Consider the following 8,122-nt stretch of genomic DNA (forward strand, 5'->3'; position numbering starts at 1 on the left):
CTCTGATGGTGATGACCGTTAATCCTCTAGAAACGTAAACCCCAAGGAAGCAGTTTCTTCTATGAGTTGCCATGGTCATGATGTCTTATCACAGCAACAGAAAAAAGCAACTCCGGACACTTACCAGTTAGACCCTGGGGACTAAGGGACTGAGCAAGGGACAGAGGGGGCAAGTCACCCAAACTTAATCAAGTGTGTGTGTGTGCATCTCATGCACTTATCGGTCAGGAATTTGGTACTACTTCTCTGGGTTCTGAATGGAGATGTGAGTTTCACGATGTGGGCTGGAAACTGGTGTGCTGGTGCATGATATAGGTCCTGGCATGTGAGAGGCTGAGGCAGGAGGATTGAGTTCCAGGCCAACCTGAGCTACATAGCAAGACCTTGTCATTAAAAAACCAATAGTGCGATGGTCTACACCTGTAGTCCCCTGGCACGGATGGCTTCACCTCTTTCCAATCTAATGCCCCTCTTTATCCCCTTTATGTAGCCAGACATGTCAACTCTCCTCTGCCACAATACCCTTTGTATTCTCCGCTCACTTACCCAGCACTCTCCTTAACTCTCGCCTTGTGTGGCTGGTTCCCCGTAGGTTCCGGATTCCCCTCTAGGCTTCCCTGACTGTCATCCGAGCCTGGCACTCTCCCATCACTGAGTGTAAACCCCCGCTGACACTGGGCTCTCTGGGAAACTATCTTAGCTTGACTATTACCTTCCTCCTCTGTGTATCAGTGAAGTCCCCTGGCTACAAGCAATGTACTGCTCTCCAGCTGGTTCACACTGAAGAGAACTTCATTAAAGGATACTAGATGCCACACAAAATCTCAAGAGCACTCAACAATGAGGCTTAGAAGTCATTCTGCTGGGCACATCAAGATGGACACCCCATGGGGTCTCCTCCTACCACTGGGAGCCAAGTGGGCACTCCACAGTGGTGTCCCAGATGGTTATAATGGAGCCCAGTAAACACAGCTAAACAAGGGGCGAGAGAGGACTGGAGAGAGGGCTGAGCATTTAGAAGTTCTCACTGATCTCGCAGAGGACATGGGTTCAGTTCCCAGCACCCACATGGCAGCTCAACCCACCATAACCCCACATGCATAATTAAAAATAAATGAAATATTTTAAGAGGCAAGAAAAAAGGGGAAGAAGAGGAAGAGAAAGTAGAAAACTGTCTTATAATCAAGAGTTTCAGCAGCCTTTGCAGACTCCAAAATTAGCTCCTTAAAATAAAAAAACAGAGGATGGCTCAGCTGGAAAAAGCAGTTGCTTTGACCTCTATTTGATCCCCAGAACATATATGCATGTAAACATACATACATACATACATACATACATACATACATACATGGCTTGGCATGGCAATGTGTGCTTAAGATTCCAGAGCTGGGGAGCTCTCTGGCCAGCTTAGTCTCTTTAGTAAGTTCCAGACCACTAGGAGACACTGCCTCAAAGAGATGGATGGCACCTAAGGTATACCTCTTACCCACACACACACACACACACACACACACACACACACACACACACACACACACAGAGTCTGACTACTTTTTCTAAAAACATAGACCACCACCCTCCTCCCCTTTGCTGGTTACTTTTTTGTTGGTTGGTTTTATTGTTGTCCATGTTTGTTTGTTTGTTTGTTTTTTGTCAACCTGATACACGTTTGGATTATTGGTAAGAGGAACTTCAGTTGAGAAAATGCCTCCATCGGATTATCATGTAAGCAAATCTGGGTGCTTTCTTGATTAATGATTGATGTGGGAGGCCTAGCCCACTGTGAGCAGTGTCATCCCTGGGCAAGTGATTCTGGGAAAAATACAAATGCAGTCTCAGCAAGCCATGGGGAACAAGCCATTCCTTGGTTTGCACTCCTCCATGGTCTCTGCTTCAGTTCCTGCCTCCAGGCTTCTACCTGACTTCCCTCAGTGGCGGGCTGTGACACGGAAGCCGGAGATGAAGTAAACCTTCTCCAGTCAGAGCTGCTTCGGTCAGTGTTCTATCACGGCAACAGAAAGTAAGCTAAGACGCCCACCAACACTAGAATATTTTCAATAACAAGAGTGTTCATAGTCAGTAAACGCTCATAACGAATCTCTAATGAGAAAAGAATCAAGGCAATGAGACCCATTTCTGAGAAGGCCCTCAAGGGGTTCTAGAAGATACCATTGTCACAAGAGGTGTCAGCCCCATGTGTCTCTGGTAGGACACCCAATAGGACAAGCATTGGAGGGGATACAATGATGCCCCCAGCTCTAGGCAGGTCCAGGCTCATGAGTATGCTGAGAGAGAGAGAGAGAGAGAGAGAGAGAGAGAGAGAGAGAGACAGAGAGAGACAGAGAGAGACAGAGAGAGACAGAGAGAGACAGAGAGACAGAGACAGAGAGAGACAGAGAGAGAGAGGAGAGAGAGGGAGAGAGAGAGAGAGAGAGAGAGAGAGAGACAGAGAGACAGAGAGAGACAGAGAGAGAGACAGAGAGAGAGAGAGAGAGAGAGAGAGAGAGAGAGAGACAGAGACAGAGAGAGAGACAGAGAGAGAGAGACAGAGAGAGACAGAGAGAGAGAGACAGAGAGAGACAGAGAGACAGAGACAGAGAGAGACAGAGAGGGAGAGAGAGGGAGAGAGAGGGAGAGAGACAGAGACAGAGAGAGAGACAGAGATAGAGAGACAGAGAGAGACAGAGACAGAGAGAGACAGAGAGACAGAGAGAGACAGAGAGACAGAGAGGGACAGAGAGACAGAGAGAGACAGAGAGACAGAGAGAGAGAAGGAGGGAGAGGATGCAATGTTCTCATGGGCCAAAGACTGCATGAGATTCTCTGGATATGGGTGATGGGACTCAAAGCTCAGGTCATCTGCAAGAGTAAAATGATACTTGATGTGTGCGGATGTTTTGTCTGTCTGTATGTCTCTGCACCACATGTGTGCCTGGTGTCTATAGAGCAGAAGGCATCAGATCCCCTCAGAGTGCTGTTACAGACACTTGTAAGCTGCTATGTGGGTCCTGGGAACTGAACCCGGATCCTCTGGAAGAGTAGCCAGTGCTTTTAAACCACTGGGCGATCTCTTCAGCCCCATAGGTCTTACTGTTTAATAAAAATGCTTAAAGAACTAAAAATAGAAATTTCTGGAATAAACATCTTGTTTGGTTGTACAAAGATGTGCTGTCGGTTATTAAGCTCAGGGAGAGTGTCCAGCTTAATCAGGAGTCTTGCCCCACCCCCACCCACACCTCCACCCACTCCCGCCCTCGGGTGCTGTGGTTAACAAGCCTAATTCAAAGCAATGGCAACTTATTTGAGGATTGATCCTAACATCTCCCTGAAAGACTACCCCAGATGGTCACAGTTACTCATGAAAATTCTTTAAATTACCCATGAATTTCTGTGTTATATAGTACTACCTATCAGCCAGTTTTCCTTCCAGAAAAGGGACAGATGGCTGTCTCTCTGGGTAACACCAGATGAAGTAGAAGGCTTGCCTTATGGGTCATGTTGTTTGAAAAATAGAGATCTGTCGACATAAGAGTCCCACTTCTTGTGGAGAGATGCTCCCGGTGTGAGAAGCACATGAGACTCACATGGACCCTGTGGGAGAAGCAGAGCCTTCCAGGCCTCTGGCTCTGCCCTGTTTGGGGCTCCCTCTTTTTGTGGAGCTATAAGCAGGGAGTGGGCTCTATCTGAACTGTACCTTACTCTTCTCTAGTTCCCTCAATTCTGTTCTGAACACAGCATTAAAAACAAACATCCACTTCTCTTGTTGGGTTTACACACACGTAGAGAGAGGTCTGGAAACAAGGAGGAAAAACTAACCTCTTCCAGAGGCCCAGCTCCAAGGGGAAAGAGCGAAGCGATGTGGTGGTCCGCATAGGCCTGTTCCCCGCCCGACCTCCGGAGGAATGTAAGAACTGAGAACATGACTTTGCCTGTTCGGGGCAGACAAGGATGGAGAGAAGGGTCCCTGAGCCAGGGTGAACGGGCTCCTAGGAAACTGGGTTACTAAACACAAGATAGACAAGGGCAGCCGGGGTGGCAAATGAGGGGTGTTAATGAAGAGCTTAAAAGGAAGCAGGGACATCAGGCTCTTAGGATAAAGTGTGAAGATACCGTATGGGAGGAAAACAGACCTTCAACTTCTTGATAAAATGAGAAAGAGCACTGCTTATAAAGATGTGTTTTCTGCCCCCAACCCCCTTGCTCTCCTGTAGTTTGTATCGAAAGTGGGTTTCAAATGTGCATGTGCTTCAAGCTTAATCCCAGTGGTTTAGCCTTCAGGAGGTAGAGCCTTGGGAAAGGCTTCAGGTAACTGGAGCAAAGGCTTCAGGTAACTGGAGCGTGACCTTGAGGAAGACCTTGGGACAACAGCCTCTTCCTCTCTCTTTTGGTTCCCTGACCTAAGGTCATTGAATTTGCTCAGCCACAGGCTTCCGGCCTTGATGTACTGCCTCCCCTCGGCCCAAAGCAATGAGGCCTTTATGACGGAGAGCAAAAATATCCCTTTCCCTTTTATAACACAATTGTCTGTCTCCATGTGGGTTCTAGTGGCTGCAAATGAACACATGCACGGTTGCACACCGCACAAGGACTGAGTTTTGTGTGCTTCCTTCACCAAATTTGGTTCACTAACATACCCTGGGTTCCACTTCCAAATCCCCAGGTGAAGGGCCACTGTATTAACCTTGGAGGGGGGCTACCTCTGCGTCACCTCCCCTTTTGTCCTGTGGCTGCTGTGGGTGGAAGTAGGAGTGTTTGGGATAGGGACAGAGTCCACTCTCAGAGTGGCGATGGGTGTGGGAATTCTCCGACAAAAGGGTAAAATCTGGAGCATACTTCAAAAGTATCTATTTGGGGCTGTTTGTGTCACTGTATATTGTTCCAAACCCATAGAGCACACACCAAGAGTGACTCTAATGTCATAGAGACTGAACTTGGATGCATTTGGTGTGAGCTATTAGTATGACAAATTGACATTTCTGGTGGTGGAGCTTTCTCTAGAGCTGATGGGGAGGTGTGTGTGTGTGTGTGTGTGTGCCTGTGTGTGTGTGTGTCTGTGTGTGTGTGTGTGTGTGTGTTTGTGTGTCTGTGACTGTGTCTGTGTCTGTGTGAGTGCATGTGTGTGTGTATGTGTGTGTGTGTGTGTGTGTGTGTGCAGCTGAGGACAGAAGTTTAGGACTTCCGGTGCCTTCCTCTCCATTTCTCTATATAATCATTGAAAAGCTTCCAAGTCTCCAAAAGAGACGTTCCAGAAATCCCCCGGGAAGCACCTGTGTGTAAGTTGTCTGATGCCCTGCACTTCCTCTGAGGGATTCTATAATTATATGCAAATTCCTAAGGCTGGACAGAGATCACTTCAACCCCTGACTGCAAATGAGATGGGAGGTGTCCCCATGGTCCCAGATTCTGGCTGAAAGCTTTGCTCAGCTCCGCATGCCGCGGCAGCGTCTCCACACAGCTTCTCCCTCGTTTACGGATGCTATAATTATATATCATGTCTGACATTGCTGAGAGCCTATGTTAAAAACTTGGCCCACAAAGAGTTGATTCAAGATATGCAGTTTCCATGATTTGATGTGGCCAAGATCTGTCTAAATAATAATAATAATAACAAGGATAAATAATAAACTGCATGTTGTCAGAGAGCAGAGCTGTCTGGGAGGACGCCCTCCCTGAATGCCAGTGAGGGAACAACAGGGAAGGCTCGTGGGCAGCCAGCAGAAGGCACTTCCCAAAGACACGGCTGCTGGGGAGGTAGGTGACAGTTCAGAGACTTTAGCTTCCACCATGTAAAGAAGGCTCCTCTCGATTCTAGCCTTAAACCAGGGAAGACAGAGATGCCCGTTTCAGCCCCTTCACAAAAACAAACTCAGAGGAGTTCCTTGAGAGGCAGGCGCTGTAATCCGCTGGGGCCCAGGTGAGGAGCTTGCCACGCCTGCAGCTGGCCTGGTCCTTCCTTGAGGTTTCCGTGGTTGGTGACTTCTCTGCTTTCAAGCTGTGCTCTGAAAGGCAGGTGCTGGCATCGGGGCCTGCTCTCTGACCCTAAACAAAGCAGCTCTAATTGTCTCCAGTGGACTTATTTCCCTAATTTAATTGTTATTTGATCTGTTGTATCTTAGACATCAGTTAAATAGCAGTGGTCTCCTACCCCAGCCCTTCAAAGGTCAGATCAAGTGATTTGTATCTGGTTATTTATTTCTGTAAAGCCTAAATGGCACACTTCTCTATCTTTTGGAGTCTCGGGGGTTTTCTTAGCTTGGGGTAGGGAGCACATACTATGATGTTTGTGTGAAGGTCAGAGATGTCCTGTATGACCTTCTAACACGTGTATCCCAGGTATAGAACCCAGACGTCCAGGCTTGGCCAGCACCTATACCCACTGGGCCCTCCTGCCCATTGGTGTGTTTATTTTTGAGACAGGGTCTTATGTAGCTCAGGCTAATCTGAACTCACTATGTAGCTAAGGATAACCTTGAATTCCTGATTCTCTTGCTTTCACATCCCAAGTGTTACAATTCAGGCTTGTACTACCATTCCTGCTAGACTATGGTGTTTGTTTGTTTGTTTGTTTGTTTTGAGCCAGCATCTGATTTCTGACTTCATTTTCTAAAATCAGATATCCTGTCCCCTTCTACACTCCCACACCAACATACAACGACATGATTCCCCCTCCTTATTGGCAGGCATATATATTCTCTCCCTCGGTGACCCAGATACAGGCCAGATGAGACCAGATGAAAAGTAGACACAGGCAGGTTTAATAAAGGAGGCAGCTCTCGGGTGGGTTCACCGATCTCCCAGGTGGAGGTCAGTGAAGTCACACATCCAGGCTAAATCAAGGGGGTCTCATAGAGTTGAGGAGAGGAGTGATGATGTGCCAGCTAGGAGCTGGGATGGGGTCCATATATGGTCAAAGCACTCGGGTGGGTGGTTAGAAATGGGGAGCTGAGAAGTTTTGTTAGCCTGGAGTTTTCTCTGAGAGCAGGGTTGGGGGAAGGAGGGAAGACGGGGTTTCTCAGCTCGTGCAGGGGATGAGCAGGGGTTCCAGCCTAGCACTTATCATCCCCCAAAGAGTAAATAGCACAGTGTTTAATTAAGTCAGTTGCATTTATATTATTATGACCATAGAAAATATGATTAGACTCTGTCCATCATGGAACAAGAGAGAGCTTGGGGACAGATTTCCAGAAGCGGTAACAAAGAAAATGACAAGGCTATGATAGTAGGCCAAGGGCAGAGGGGCAAAAGAAGAGACAGTCGGCGTGAGGTGGCGTGAACAAGAAAGATCCCCGTAGGCTCAGACATTTGAAAATTTGATCCCCAGTGCCCTTTGGGTAAGTTTAGGAGGTGTGTCATCCCTGGGCGCAGGCTTTGTAGTTTCAAAGCCACGTGCTAGTCTCAGTTTGTTTTCTCTGTTTCCTGCTTGCAGCTTGAAACCATGAGCCCTCGCTACCTGCCTCAGCCGACATACCTCACCTCGGCCATCAGAGACTCTCATCCTTCTGGTGCCGTAAGCTCAAATAAACCCTTCCTTCTAGAAGCTGCTGTGATCGTGGTGCTTTATCACAGTGACAGAGAAGTAACTAGAACGCGTTGCAAAGACCTGGGCAGTGACAAGGGAGTTTGGCTCATCCGCGACATCATGAGAAACTAGGCACCGAGACCCAGAGCAGTGGGGACATCAGCGGGGAACTTGCTGCAGAATCCCCCTGGTATTGAAGACAGAAGGAGTTCTGGGTAGAGCAGTAAGGACGCAAGATGGGGTGCAGCGAGGCTGTTCTCAAGTAGGAAGTGAGGCCGGCCTGAAGGTGGCAGTCACGAGCAAGCCAGGAGCCCAGTCCAAGAGTTAGTCGGGAGTAAAAGGAGATGGTGACAGGAGGACTGGGGGCTCCGACTCAGATACCCAGGGGTTTGAGCGCCTGTGGAGTATGTGGGCCGTAAGAGAAGAGTAAAAAAAAAAAAAAAAAAAAAAAAGAAAGAAAGAAAGAAAGAAAAAATGGGCCCGGAACAAGGTGGAGAAATATACATTTTTTAAGTTAATAGTTGGCTTCCGATTTTCTGGGACGAAATTGGCTTTGTGTGGGAAAATGCCATGCTAGGAGTTCATCCTGGCTGTGAAACTCCC

Source organism: Rattus rattus, chromosome 2, assembly GCF_011064425.1.
Source record: "Rattus rattus isolate New Zealand chromosome 2, Rrattus_CSIRO_v1, whole genome shotgun sequence".
Taxonomy (NCBI): Eukaryota; Metazoa; Chordata; class Mammalia; order Rodentia; family Muridae; genus Rattus; species Rattus rattus.